Source organism: Ochotona curzoniae, unplaced genomic scaffold, assembly GCF_017591425.1.
Source record: "Ochotona curzoniae isolate NIBS_2020 unplaced genomic scaffold, NIBS_Ocur_1.0 contig_832, whole genome shotgun sequence".
Taxonomy (NCBI): domain Eukaryota; kingdom Metazoa; phylum Chordata; class Mammalia; order Lagomorpha; family Ochotonidae; genus Ochotona; species Ochotona curzoniae.
Window position 1 is genome coordinate 4,470,878 of NW_024466580.1, and position 14,297 is coordinate 4,485,174.

Sequence of the window (14,297 nt, forward strand, 5' to 3'; positions counted from 1 at the left end):
CTCAGAGGCCGCGGGGTCGGCGGGCAGGCCTCCCTGGGACGGGGAGAGTCCCGGGCGTGAGGGGACGCGGCCCCGGGCGTGAGGGCAGGCGGCCCCAGCGAGGGGACGCGGCCTCCGGGAGTGAAGGCAGAAGGCCCCGGGCGTGAGGGAACGCGGCCTCGGGACGCTCCCTCGAATTCAAGGCGCCCAGCTCGCCAAGGGGTCTCGACCTCGGATGCGAAGCGTCGGGCTTTTTGATTGGATTAGAGTCCCAACGCAGGCGAGCGCTGCCTGAGACCCTCTCTCCGATTGGATTCTACAGGAACCGCAGAGCACGAAATAAAGAGACCTTCAGCCATTGGGCCATTGTGTGAATCTCCTTTTGGCTTTCCAAGCCGACTGAATTAACGTCTCAGGATCTTCGTCATGACTCTTAAATCTGGGCCTGTCAGTTCATCCCGGCGTTTCTCGTCTCTAGGCACGGCATGGGGTTTACAGAGTCTGACCAATCACATAGCGACGAGATCAGGTTGCCAGGCAGATTATGCTAATAAGGCCCCGCCTTTTATGCTGCTCCCACTCTGCGGCGGGAAGAACCACCTGGAGGTGGCGGGGGGGTTTGATTTCCATCACCCCTAGGGGAAGAGGATCGGGGACCCGCTGATTTTTCACTTCCCCTCTCCCAACGTCGTGTAAGTACCTAAAGGATTAAGGGAAACGGATAAGCCAGGGTCCGGGGTACCCCATCGCCTGGGAGCGTGTTTCGTCTTTGCTTAGTCCCACCCAAAATGGCGCCCAGCTCTTTCCGCGTCTCAGAGCCCGGCCGGGGCCAACCGACCGCGGACCCGGGTGGGGGGGGGGAGAGCTGATGGTGATGGTGGTGGGGGGGAGAAATCCCGGCGGCACCGCCCGATGGTACAGTCCAGCCGGGGCTGGGACGAGGCACCTCACTCGGGGTGGGGGGTCAAACCATCTGCACCTTGCAGGGGACAGGGGCCGAGCCCCCTCCAGGAGGCCCTGCGGGCGCGCCGTTCGGCGCCGGCCTGGCCGCCTGCTCGCCCCTGCCCGGGCCGCGCGCCGCGTCCCCTCCGCGACCCCCGAGCGGCTCGCACGCCTCGCCGGCCGCGCGCGCCTCTCCTCCCCTGCCCGCGTTGGTTGGGCCGGGACGGCGGCTGGGCGGCCTGCGCGCTTCGGTGGCGGCGGCGGCGGTTGGGCGGGCGCTCTGTCGGCCGGGGCCGGGCAGCCGGGGCTGGCGCGTGGGCTTGGCGGCACGGGCCGGGGCGAGCGCGTCGGAGGACGGCCGAGCTCTCACCGACGGGGCGCCCAGCTTTGTCTGGCGAGGCGGCACCTCCCACCTGCCGTAGACTGCTGGCCCCCGGCCTTTGTTTACAAAAGTGGCGCCGCCGGGCCCGGGAGGGCTGAAGGGCTGTGGGGGTGGCCCTCGTGGGTCGGTGCAGCAGCGGGCGGCGGGGTGGCCGGGCCGGGCGCAGGCTGAGGTGGAGGCACCCGCTTTGGTGCTGCCGGGCCGCGCCGGGCGAGGGTGCGCGGTCCTCTGCTCGCCCTTTCTGTCGGCACCCGGTGGTGCGGAGCCAGACGTGGGGTGCCTTCCAGGCGGGTCCCGGAGGGCAGTGCCTGCGCCTCACGCCTGGCGGAGTGCATCAGTTGGGCTGCAGTGCTTGACGGGTGGCATTGTGTAGGCTGGCACACGTCCGCCCTACCCTGTGCTGCTAATTCGCTTCTTCGGTGTGTTCACATCTTGCCCAGCGCATCGCCCTCTAAGGTCTTTCTCAGCTCCACAATTTGTTTTTAACCTGCATTCAAAATAAGTCCTGCCAGGTGCCTGCGTGTCACCCCTTTGCAAGGCTGGAGGGTACGCGTTGTGCGCGCTCCTGCCCACTCCTCTGTGATCGCCCCAACTTGATTCTGTAGTGAAGCAAACAAAATTTAAAAAGAAAAAAGAATTGATGGTGGTGGTGAGGAGGTGAGGCGAAGCACTCCTGCAGTGCTGCTGTTTGTAGTCGGGTGTGTTTAGGAACCACCAGATGCACTTTTTAGAAATCAGTTGGAGATGGAGCGTAAACGAGGCATTTTGAAGTGAACGGTGGCAGTTCGGGGGGTTGACTTGTTAAGACCACCAGTTCCCGTGCGCCCCCCCTTCCCTTGTCTCCTTGGTTTATTTCCTAAACACCCTCCCTTTGCTGTGTTCTTGTAAGGATGCTGAATTGCTGCTTGTTTTTCCCAAAGAGGCCATATTTATCTTTCCAACTGTTAAGTGGCCTCCACAGGCTTATGTGTGCATGGTGTGTACTGTACAGCTCATTGTGTGTGTTCTGATAGGTCAAGGTTTCTGTCTTCAAGGACCCAGAGTGCTTTCTGTTGACACAGTGGTATAAAGGCTGGTATGGCAGTCTGTCTGATGTCAAACCAAATTGATTGGCACTGCCTCCATTTCCACTTGTCTAATGCGTTTCTTTTCCCCATCTGGTTTCTACAGTAATGCCTGATCATCGTGGAAAGTGTAGAGGATGCAGAAACTGCACAAAAATGACACCCCTCCCCCATGTGTAACTCCCTGAGATAATCCCTGCTGACACTTTGGTGTTTTTCAAACTGTGGACAGATGTATAGATTTTTCACACTTTTCATCATAATGTGTGGCTTACTGTCTACTTTTCAGAAAGCGCCTGGGATTTGCCACTTTCAGTATCTTGTCACCTGTTTGAAGAGGGCATCGTGAAGTTGTGTGAACTCAGTTCACTGCTTTAAATTTTTTTTCCACTGGCATTACTTTTGATTCTAGAATTGGAAAACTTGCACAAAATAGAGTGTTGCCTTTTATTATTATTATTATTTTTACTTTCAAGAACAAAAAGTAGTAACCTGGTTTGCTGGGTAAGGGTTTCTGGCAAAGAAGCACAATTGGTAAAGGCACAGAACTGAGCTACAGGCTATTGACTTTCTTAGCAATTTTAACTTTCGAAGTACTAATAAATATGGTGGCCACATTATTGTTAAACTAAAATGGTTTGCTGAGAACATTCTTTTAAACCTGATAGATACCCTTGCAGTGTTTGCGTAGCTTAGACAGAGTTTGCTTTAAACCTGAATACTGATAGACTTTGACCAGTTGGCACTAAAATACCGCTTACTCAACCCCACCCCCAAGGGTAGACACTCCCAGGCAGCATTTGTTTTGCAAAACGGAATTTGCTGTTTAAATTTGTCCTAGGAAGTATAGCAGATTAGCAGGAGGACTTTTTGCCTGGTATTTAAAAAGGCAGCTAATTGGGAACAAGGAACTGTCTGCTAAGACCTAGTCTTTGCATCGTGTTCCCTCTGAAAAATACCTAGTACAGCAGGTAGCAGGAGGGGTGGCGGGGAACTTTGCGCTTTCTGATCGCTGCTGGTGAAACTTCTTTTGATTTTGAGGAGCTCAAGATCATCTAATGGCTCCTCCCCCCTTTTTCAATTATTATTGTTTTAGACAGGCAGATCTACACAGAGAAGGAGAGACAGATCTTCCTTCTGCTCTGTTACTACCTAAATGGCCGCAGTGGCATCTCAGGGGCTGAACTGATCCAAAAGCCAGGAGCCAGGAGCTTCTTCCGGGTCTCCCACATGGGTGCAGGGTTCCAAGAACTTAAGCCATCCTCTGCTGCTTTCTCAGGCCACAAGCAGCCAGAAGGAAAATGGAGCAGCCAGTCCAAGAACCAGTGCCCGTGTGGGATGCTGGTGCCACAGGCTGAGGATTAGTCAGTTGAGCCACAGTGTGTGGGAAGAGGGGCTGCTGCTCATTTTTGTTCTCCGTGTTACAACACTAGTTCACTATGGAACATTTTAAACTCCTGTGCCTTCTGTGTTTTGTTTTTCCCCCCTTAAAACTCCTGTGTCGTTGATGTCTTGTTGTTCAGTCTGAAATATCTGAAAATTGCCTTTTAGAAATGTCTCAGTGCTTTCCCACTGCCCAAATTTGTAGATTTTTAACTTGCGGCTAGAAAGCACTTGGAAGTTCTTTGTAAAAAACTAAAAAGTACCTTAGAGGATTGGGATGTGTGAGACAAGTTAAGGATAATAAAAAATTTTGATTACATCCAAGACTTACCAAAATAACCTGCTAAATTTATTGTTACTCATTTTTTAGCTGAACTCATGTATTTCAGACAGAATGTTGGAGTTAAATGCTAGTGTCATCATAGCAACATGGCCTACTGAGCACTTGACATATGGCTAAAGTACATGTACTAGATTGTAGATTTACCATGGGAAAGACATCAAATAACTCAACTTCTAACTATTGATTACATTTTTGAAATGAAATATTGGCTAAACAGGGTTAAATGAAATATATTATTGTGATTAATTTGACCTGTGTCTGCTTTTTAAAATTGAAGGTACCAGAACACTCAGATTATGTATGTAGCTTGCACATTGAACAGCCTTAAGCTGACAGGGGCAGTATGGTTTCCAAGTAATAATATAACATAATATAGTAGTTTATGATTCCTACAGTTTCAGCTAACAGAACTGCTAACATACAGATGTGACTCATTTTTTAACTTTTAAAGATATTCATTTATTTGAAAGTTACAGAGAGAAAGAGAGACAGAGATCTTCCATCTTCTGGTTCACTCCCCAGCTGGCCGTCATGGCCAAGGCTGGGCCAGGCTGAAGCCGGGTTTCTCGTAGGCAAGGACATCCCCCCTTGTGCTTCCCAAGCCATCAGCAGGGAGCTGGCTCAGAGGTGGGATGCTGTTCTCACAAGCAGCTCACCTACTGATCGCCTGCCCCGTGTGATTTTTTTTGTAATGCTTATGGTAACTCTGGCACAGGTTTGATTCTTTCAAAAAATATTTTTACTTTGTTTATTTGAAAGGTAGAGACAGACAGAATTCTGGCCTCAGCTGGTTTCCTCTCCAAATGCCTGAATAGCCATGGCTGGGCCAGGACAGAGTCAGGAACGAGGATCCCCCTCTGAGGCTTCCATTGCTGGTGACAGATACTTGAACCTTTCAGGGTACACATTGGCAGGAATCAAAGCAGGAACCCAGCTCGACTGGACCCCAGGAACCCCTCTATCTGAGATGAAATATGCACATTGCAGGAGGTACCTTAACTAGTAAGCCAAACACCTGTCCTAAAATGTAATTATTCTTTGGAAAACCATCTTAATTTCAAAATAATTTCTAGGTAATTACGAATTTCTGTTACTGATTTAATATATCCAGTATTTGAACTTGTGATTGTATGACTTTTTGAGGTTGAGTAAGCAGGATATGCTGAATTTTTCCCAACTTGACCTGCTACTTACTTGTTTTCCAATCTGTCATTTCTGAAAGGTTGAAGAAAATACTAAAGGAAACTGCACAGTAAGAAAATTAAGCTCACATCTTTTCTCTCTTGTGGTTTAGAGAAAAGCCACCATAAAAGCAGGCATGCAGCCTCGTGGTCCGTGTGCTCTCATCTCGGCTGGGAGGACCTGGGTGGCACCTCACTTCCAGCGTCCTGACTGCAGCTTCCTGCTGAAGGCCCTGGCAGGCAGCGGTGTTGGTGCCAGTAAAGAATCTTGCCTCCATGTGGGAGGCCTGAGTTATATTCCCTGCTTCAGGCTTCGGGCCCTGCCAGCCCCCTGCCACTGTGGCATTTGAGGAGTGAACCAGAAGATGGGAGCTAGTGCTGTCTGTTCTCTGCCTCTCAACTAAATCTTTAAAAAACAAACAAACAAACAAAGCAAGGTTAGAATAGCTTGAGCCAGGGTAGCACACTTTGGAGCAGCTCCTGGATCAACTTTGCTTGTAAACACTGTTCACTGCTACCTGCAGATAAAATTCATATTCATTTTACTTATGTGTTTGAAAACGTTGGCGGTTTAGCACTGACCTGTGTTGGTAGATAGCTTTCTTTTACGGCCCGGCGTGGCCGTTGGTTAGGGCGCAGTTCTAACCTGCGTGGGCTCTGGGGTAGAGGCACTGAGATTCCATGCCTTCTCAACTTACAGCTGAGGTCTTGGGCAAATGACACACTTAACTTGCGTAAACCTTTATTTCCTTATCACATCATCTAATGGCTTCCATAGTTATTAATAGGGATAATCTTAGTGCCAACCTAAAAGGTTGGGGATACTGGCCACTCACCACCATTCTTGGCTCTGTAATAAGACCCACAGTACTATGTGGCTCAGTAACCGCTAACCTGTTTGAAACTCCTCCTTCAGCCAAACTGGCGTACTGCCTGTCCCTTAGCTATGCTGGTTTTCCTCTTTCTGGTTTCATTCCTATGTTGTTCAAGCAGTGTTTTCTTCCACCCTTCTCCTGGTTCTGCTCACCAACAGTGACTAGTAAACGTTTTTTCAAAGGGCTTGATTTTCAATATTTTCATCTTTGTGGGCCATATAACCTCTGTTAAAACCGATTCTTGGGCCCGGTGCAATAGTGTAATGGTTAAGATCCTCGCCTTGAATGCGCCGGGATTCCATATGGGTGCTAGTTCTGATCCCGGCAGTCCTGTTTCCCATCCAGCTCCCTGCCTGTGGCCTGGGAAAGCAGTCGAGGACGGCCCAAAGCCTTGGGACCCTGCACCTGCGTGGGAGACCTGGAGGAAAGAAATTCTTGGCTCCTGGCTTCAGATTGATGCAGCACAGGCCGTTGTGCTCACTTGGGGAGTGAATCATCAGACAGAAGTTTTTCTTCCCTGTCTCTCCTCCTCTCTGTACACCTGCACCTGCCTTTCCAATAAAAATAAATCTTAAAAAAAAGTGAAAGGGGGAAATTGTGCCTAGCCGGCAACAAATGTGAGTGTCAAGACCCAATCTCAGATATAGATTGCATAGTGTGCACAGACAGCTGTCAGGCCGTCCACGGGCTGGAGTGTGCCACCCCTGTCCCTGAGCTGCAAAAGCACACAGCCCTCGTTGAAGTCTCCGTGAGCAGCTTGTTAAGCCTTGGAAGGTCCTGCAGGACTTTTGTGTGCTTTGTAATAATAACAGCACTTAACTGAATGCTTGCTCTATCTTGTATTACAATTGTTTGTACTTACCTTCTGCTTGCTAAACAGACTATACATTCTTTTTTTTCTTTTTTTTTTTTTAAAGATTTTATTTTTATTGGAAAGGCGGATATACAGTGAGGAGAGACAGAGAGGAAGATCTTCTGTCCGATGATTCACTCCCCAAGTGAGCGCAACGGCCGATGCTATGCCGATCCGAAACCAGGAGCCTCTTCAGGGTCTCCCGCGCGGGTGCAGGGTCCCAAAGCCTTGGGCCGTCCTCGACTGCTTTCCCGGGCCACAGGCAGGGAGCTGGAAGGGAAGCGGGGCTGCCGGGATAGAACCGTCACCCATATGGGATCCCGGGCGTGCAAGGCAAGGACCCTAACCACTTGCGCCACCGGGCTGGGCCCCAGACTATACATTCTTACAAGCTGCACATGTGTTCTAGTCCCCTCTTAAACTTCAATACAATAGGCCTCTGGCATGGTGGCCTAGTGGTTAAAGTCCTCGCCTCGAACGCACCAGGATCCCATATGGGCGCTGGTTCTAATGCCGGCAGCTCCACTTCCCATGCAGCTCCCTGCCTGTGGCCTGGAAAACAGCCGAGGATGGCCCAAAGCCTTGGGATCCTGCACCCACATGGGAGACCTGGAGGAAGCTCCTGGCTTTGGATTGACGCAGCTCCGGCCGTTGCAGCCCCTTGGGGAGTGAATCATCGGACGGGAGATCTTCCTGTCTCTTCTCTGTATATCTGACTTTGCAATAAAAATAAATAATAGGGGCCTGGCGGCGTGGTCTAGCACCTAAAGTCCTCGCCTTGAATGCACAGGGATCCCATATGAGCACCGGTTCTAGTCCTGGCAGCTCCACTTCCCTTCCAGCACCCAGTTGAGGACGGCCCAAAGCTTTGGGACCCTGCACTCATGTGGGAGACCCAGAAGAGGCTCCTGGATCCTGGCTTCGGATCGGCATAGCATCAGCCATTGTGCTCACTTTGGGGGTGAATGATCGGACGGAAGATCTTCCTCTCTGTCTCTCCTCCTCTCTGTATATCTGACTTTCTAATAAATAAATCTTTAATACTAAAAAATAAATAAATAAATAAATTTAAAAAGATGCAGTACAATAGTGCCTTTATTGTGTATTCGGTTCTAAAATGTTTCCAAGAACAAAAGAGTGGAATTTGCTAAGACAATCAAAATGGTTTATGATATTTTCCTTTTTCTAAAAAAAAAAATTTATGTACAAATTCTACCATTTTCTAAACATTGCTCAAAGTAGTTGTAGAAGCCAGTTATTTACTTATCTATTTATTTTAAAGATTTATTCATTTTATTGGAAAGGCAGATATATAGTGGGAAGGAGAGACAGAGGACGATCTTCCGTCCACTGAATCACTCCCTAAGTGGTTGCAGTGGCCAGAGCTGAGCTGATCCAAAGCCTGGAGCCAGGAGCTTCTTCTGGGTCTCCCATGCGGGTGCAGCAGCCCAAGCCTTTAGACCTCCTTGGCTGCTTTCCCAGGCCACAAGCTGGAAGCTGGATGGGAAGTGGGGCCCATATGGGATCCTGGAGTGTGTAAGGTGAGGATTTCAGCTGCTATGCTACCAGGCCAGACCCCGAGACCAGTTACATTAAGTGATCAAGGTCAGTTGTGCCACAAACCATGATTAAAACAGGTCACTTTGATGACCTGGTAGGAGAATAGCTATAGCTTCTTTGACTAATCACTGTTTTGTGTTAGACTAACTCTACTGAAGTGTTCTTTCCAGGGCATCTGTTTCTATTTAGTCCCTAGAATGTGACATTTACTGAACAATGTTCAGTCTTACACAGAGGGGAAGGAGATGGAAGTAGTGAATCAGATGAGAGTGGGGAGATGGCAGAAGGGGCACATGATCAGATCGCTCAGTCCTGGGCAAGAGTGTATATGTCGTGAGATTCAGTCATTGTTTATTCGCCTCCTCCTTTCTTCTCTTGAAGTTGACTAATTGGCAAGCTACTGTGAATTTTAAGTACTTCATTATTTGATGAATATGAGGGCCTATATACAATAGTGTCTAAGATACTTATTTAGGTAATATGCAGATTATCCCAAGCACTTGAACCTGTTGAAGTGAAATATTGCATAACTGTAACAATGAGTTTAAAATGAAACTAGCAGTCATTGTACTTTATTGAATTTTGTTTTATTCAAAGTTTCTAGAAGTTTTATATTCACATACACTTTTTGACAGCTGTATAACCTATAGTAGATATACATACACATACTTTAAAGACTTATTTACATGTTTGAAAGGCAGAATGTGAGAGAGGGAGAGTGAGAGATTTTTCTATCCATTGGTTTGTTCCCCAAATAGCTGCAACATCTACCTGTGGGCAGGTTGAAGCCAGAGTCCGGAAGTACCTCAGTGTTTCCTGTGTCGGGGGCAGGGACTCAAGTAGCTGAGACATCTCCCGTTGCCTTCCCAGGTCACATGAGTGAGGAGCTGTTTCAGAATTGGAGCAGTCCCTTGGGTCCGGCATGGAAGCCTAGCAGCTAAAGCCTTATCTGCCTCTGGATCCCATATGGGGGCCGGATCTAGTCCCAGTGGCCCTGCTTCCCATCCAGCTCCCTACTTGTGGCCTGGGAAAGCAGTCGAGGATGGCCTAAAGACTTGGGAGCCTGCAATTGCATGGGAGCCCCAGAAGAGGCTCCTGGCTCCTGACTTTGGAGAGGCGCAGCACCAGCTGTTGTGGCTGCTTGGGAAATGAATCATCAGAAGGAAGATCTTCCTCTCTGTCTCTCTTCTGTGTCTCCTCCTCTCTGCATATCTGACTTTGCAATAAAAATAAAATAAATCTTAAAAAAAAATTTTGGAGCAGCCCCAACTTGCAACTGGTTGTTGGGCTATGGGATGCTTATGTTGTACAGTCAGGGCTGGGCCAGGTTGAAGCCAGGATCCTGGAGCTCCATCTGGGTCTCCCATGGGGATGGCAGTGGCTCAAGTAGTCGGACCATTCTCCACTGCCTTCCCAGGTACATTAGCAGGAGCTGGATAGGAAGTGGAGATGGTGGGACTCAAACCAGCACTTACATGGAATGCCAGCATCACAGGTGGCTGCCTAATGTGTTCCACCACAGTGTAGCCACAGTAATGTATGTAAGATATTTACAGAGATTTCTAAAACTTTATTGAGTAAATTTAAACAAAACCATAATACATAGACAACACAGTGGTTCAGGATTGGAGGTTTATTACTATAAAGATGCCTGTACTCTGGGAACTGATTTATAGATGTAATATGATCCAAGAAAAAAGATTCAAACTCGAAAAGCATTTTCAAAGTCACATAAGTCTCAATCTGCAAAAAGGCATAGCACTTCTGACAAGGAAAGTTGGGAAAACTTTGCTAAGAGACCCAAAGGGGCTATGATGATTAAGACAGGGTGGTGTTGGCACTGGATAGACTAATGGTGAGAGATGAATGGAGCAGTGTAAGCAGTCCAGAAATAGTCTCATATATAGTCGGACACTGGATTTATGACCTAGGGATCTTGGCAATGAAAGACAAAACAATAAAGCAGAGGTTAATGGTGGAGACCATGTTTACGACTTCACTAATGTAAAAAAAGATGGTTTAAGATGCTGCGTGGAGAAGAGTGGTACATGTCTTGAATGGACACTTCAGAAAAGGAATGTCCCAGACGTCTAAATGTATCTGTCAGAAGTTGTCTAGCCTAGATAATAATCAAGAAAACACAGACTACAATCCTGGTACTGTGTCCCTAAATTAAACTTGATAATATCAAATCTTGAGGAAGCTGAGCATAGGAACTTTCATAGGAAGCTGGGAGAGATGTAAACTAGTTATAAATTCTTTGGAAAACAACTTTACAAACAAAGTGAAACACATGTTTACGCTACTGACCATTCTTTTTTTAGAAAAATTCTGTACATTTGAGAGAACCAAACATTTTTTTTGAAGTTATTTCCATCTTTGATTTGATTCTGTTAATCTTTAAATTGTGAAATTTAATTGGCATAACAATTATATGTATGTGGTCCCGGTTGTAACAGCTAAGCCACTGCCGGTGACACCTGCATCCTATGTGGATACTGGTTAGAGTCCCAGATGTTCCACTTCCTGTCCAGTGCCCTGAAAAGGCACCTGGGAAAGCAGTGAGAAATTGCCCAAGTACTTGGTCCTGTGCACCCGTGTGGGAAAACGTGGGTGAGACTCCTTGCTCCTGGCCTTTTTGTGACCAAATCCTGACCACTGGGGCCATTTGGGGACGGAACCAGCTATAGAAGATCTTTCTCTTTTCCTCTCTATCTCTGACTTCCACATTCTTCGAAATTGTAGATGAATGAGTCATAGTATAATACGATACATATATACAGTGTGTTATGATCAAATCAGGTAATTAACATTTTCTCCTGAAATAGTTTTCTTTTAAAATGCATAATAAAAATCAGATAAAATACATAATAAATTGTTGTGAACTGTTGATTGAATTAATGTCTGAGTTCTCTAAGTTCGCTAGAGATAGGTACTTTTTTTTTTAAGATTTCTTTTTTTGGGCCCGGCGCGGTGGCGCAGTGGTTACCTTGCACGCCCAGGATCCCATATGGGCGCCGGTTCTAATCCCGGCAGCCCCGCTTCCCTTCCAGCTCCCTGCCTGTGGCCTGGGAAAGCAGTCGAGGACGGCCCAAAGCTTTGGGACCCTGCATCCGCGTGGGAGACCTGGAAGAGGCTCCTGGCTTCGGATCGGCATAGCATCGACCGTTGCGCTCACTTGGGGAGTGAATCATCGGATGAAGATCTTCCTCTCTGTCTCTCCTCTCTGTATATCCGCCTTTCCAATGAAAAAATAATAAAAATAAATCTTTTTAAAAAGATTTATTTTTTTAATTACAAAGTCAGATATACAGAGAGGAGGAGAGACAGAGAGGAAGATCTTCCATTGGATGATTCACTCCCCAAGTGAGTGCAATGACTGGTGCTATGCTGATCCCATAGGAGTGCAGGGTCCCAAAGCTTTTCGCTGTCCTCAACTGCTTTCTCAGGCCAAAAGCAGGGAGCTGGATGGGAAGTGGAGCTGCCGAGATTAGAACTGGCTCCCATGTGGGATCCCGGTGCGTTCAGGGCGAGGATTTTAGCTGCTAGGCCACACCGCCGGGCCCAATACTGTTTTTTTTTTAATAAGAATATTGAATAAATCTGATTTATGTGTTCTCTCTCTGCTGGATATTTTAATAAGATGTTTCCTCCGGTGTATTTTTCAGTTCTCAAAACAATAGGCTTTTAATGTATACTGTGTGCAGATTGTGGCTTTACAATGGGACCTCTTCCCCAGGTTTTGTAGTTGTGTCAGCTCTCTGGCTGTTGGAGCAGTTTGCTCGGTTCCATCTGCTGGCTGTTTTTAGGGAAACACAGCCTCCTCTGGCTCCCCTGAGATGAAGCCTGGCTTAATGATTGCATCATCTAGTGGGGGGCCAGGAGGATAGCAGCATGCCCTGAGCATGCTCAGTGCCTGGCAGCACTGCCGGCAAGCGGGGGACGCAGAGTTGGGGAGTTGGTGCAGCTGAAGGGGAAAGGAGCTTCAAGCTCTGCAGTAAAAGGGTGGAGGTTCGAATCTCAGGTGTCGGCACTCTACTCTAGGACAAGTAATCCTTCCTGGTGGTAATGAAGCCCTGGTGAGAACCAGTGTGTGTGTCAGGCGCTCTATGCCTGACACGTGAAGGCTGCCCAGTCAGTGCCGGGGGCTGGGATTCAGAGGCACCTTGCACACGCTCAGGTTTCAGAAGCTGCTTTTGTTAAGGGATCTGAGTCTGTGTTCCTGTGCAACTTCTGCGGGGCATTTGCAGGTTGCAGGCCACAACTAAATGGATCATTCCCCTTAAGTGTTTCCAATGAGTAATAGTTGAGGCTGAGTTGGAAACAGAAATGCTTCTATTCATTCTGCAATGTGGAAGAAAATGCCATTTGCATGGTTTTAATGATTTTGTCAAATTTAAGTTGAAATACATTTATTTTAAGAGAGTAAGTACCTGGGGACTGGTGCTATGCCTCACTGGCTAGCCCTCCACCTCCAAGCACCACCATCCCATATGGATACTGGTTTGTGGCCTGGGAAATCAGTGGAGGATGGCTCAAAGCCTTGGGATCCTGCACCCGTTTAGGAGACCTGGAAGAGGCTGCTGGCTCCTGATTTCAGATTGGTTCAGCTCCAACCATTGCAGCCCTTCAGGCAGCGAATCTTTGGATGGAAGATATTTCTACCTCTCATTCTCTCTGTAAATCTGCCTTTCCAACAAAAATAAATATTTACAACAACAACAAAAAAGAGAGTACCTTGTCCCATAGTTAGGAGCTATTTCCAAGTCAATTGTTTAATAATGAAAATGTGTTAAAACAAAATGCCTGCTAATTAAAAATAAGCCATTACCACTCTAATACTTAGCCTGTGGTAGTTGTGATTTAAAAAGTTACTAACATTTAGAACAGTCATTACCATTGTACTGTACTGTACATGACCATTATACCCCTTTATGTTCAAGTGAACCTGTAAGTTAGTCTGGTGGTTTTGTTCCGACTGTCAAGTTAAAGGAATTGTGCTTGCATTCAAATCTATTATTTTCCCACTACTTCATAATAAGAAAATAAGAAACGTCGTGGTTGGTAGATAACTCTGAGTACTTGGTCAGTGAGTGCTGGCTTATTCTGGTAGTTTCATCAAACTTAAGCAGGTTGAAATTTGGTAGATTACAGGTTTTCCTAAAATAAGAGTTTTTATGAAAGTAATAACTGTTTCAATAAGGGTTCACTTTATTGTTAAAAATCATTTTAAAGAAAAACTCATTTTGTGTTTTCTATTGAACTTTGCAAGTGAGGGAGTTCCTGAAGTTGAAAATGAAGACAGGTGAGGCCATTCACATGAACCTGTTTGCATGGGTGTGAATCTGATAGGAAGGGAGTTACTTCAAACCAATGTCACTTTGCTTCTTAGTTCTGAGTCAGAGTCATGGATGAATCTTGGAACAAAGGACCATTTGTCAGGATGTGGGATATAGCACCCCAATTTCTTTGATTTTAATTTATAGTGTTATGAAAATTTTGCTGCAGATTAATTTTCACCAAGGTAATTTTAAAGGATTCTTTGGTCCCCACGGCAAGCATTTTAAGACAGTTGAATTTATTCAGAAAAGAGCTTGCTAATGAGATTGTGCCTTTTTGTATGTTGCTCAGGGTTTGTGATTTGTTGAGGCATGGTTATCATCAAGACCCTCCAGAAAGAAAGCTTTTGGGTCCCAGAAAAGCTACCTGAAAATCTCCTGCTTTAATGGGAGGGC

At 47.0% G+C, this 14,297-nt stretch overlaps 1 protein-coding gene across 1 annotated transcript in view; it reads left to right on the plus strand.

Annotated features, from left to right (window-relative positions):
- Positions 1 to 577: 577 nt before the first annotated feature.
- The window catches only part of PRDM10 (PR/SET domain 10), a 99,637-nt gene continuing 85,917 nt past the window's right edge, over positions 578 to 14,297 (plus strand). The window contains exon 1 of the mRNA XM_040992667.1: positions 578 to 671. The gene's annotated coding sequence lies outside the window, so the exon portion shown is untranslated. The remainder of the gene's footprint in view (positions 672 to 14,297) is intronic.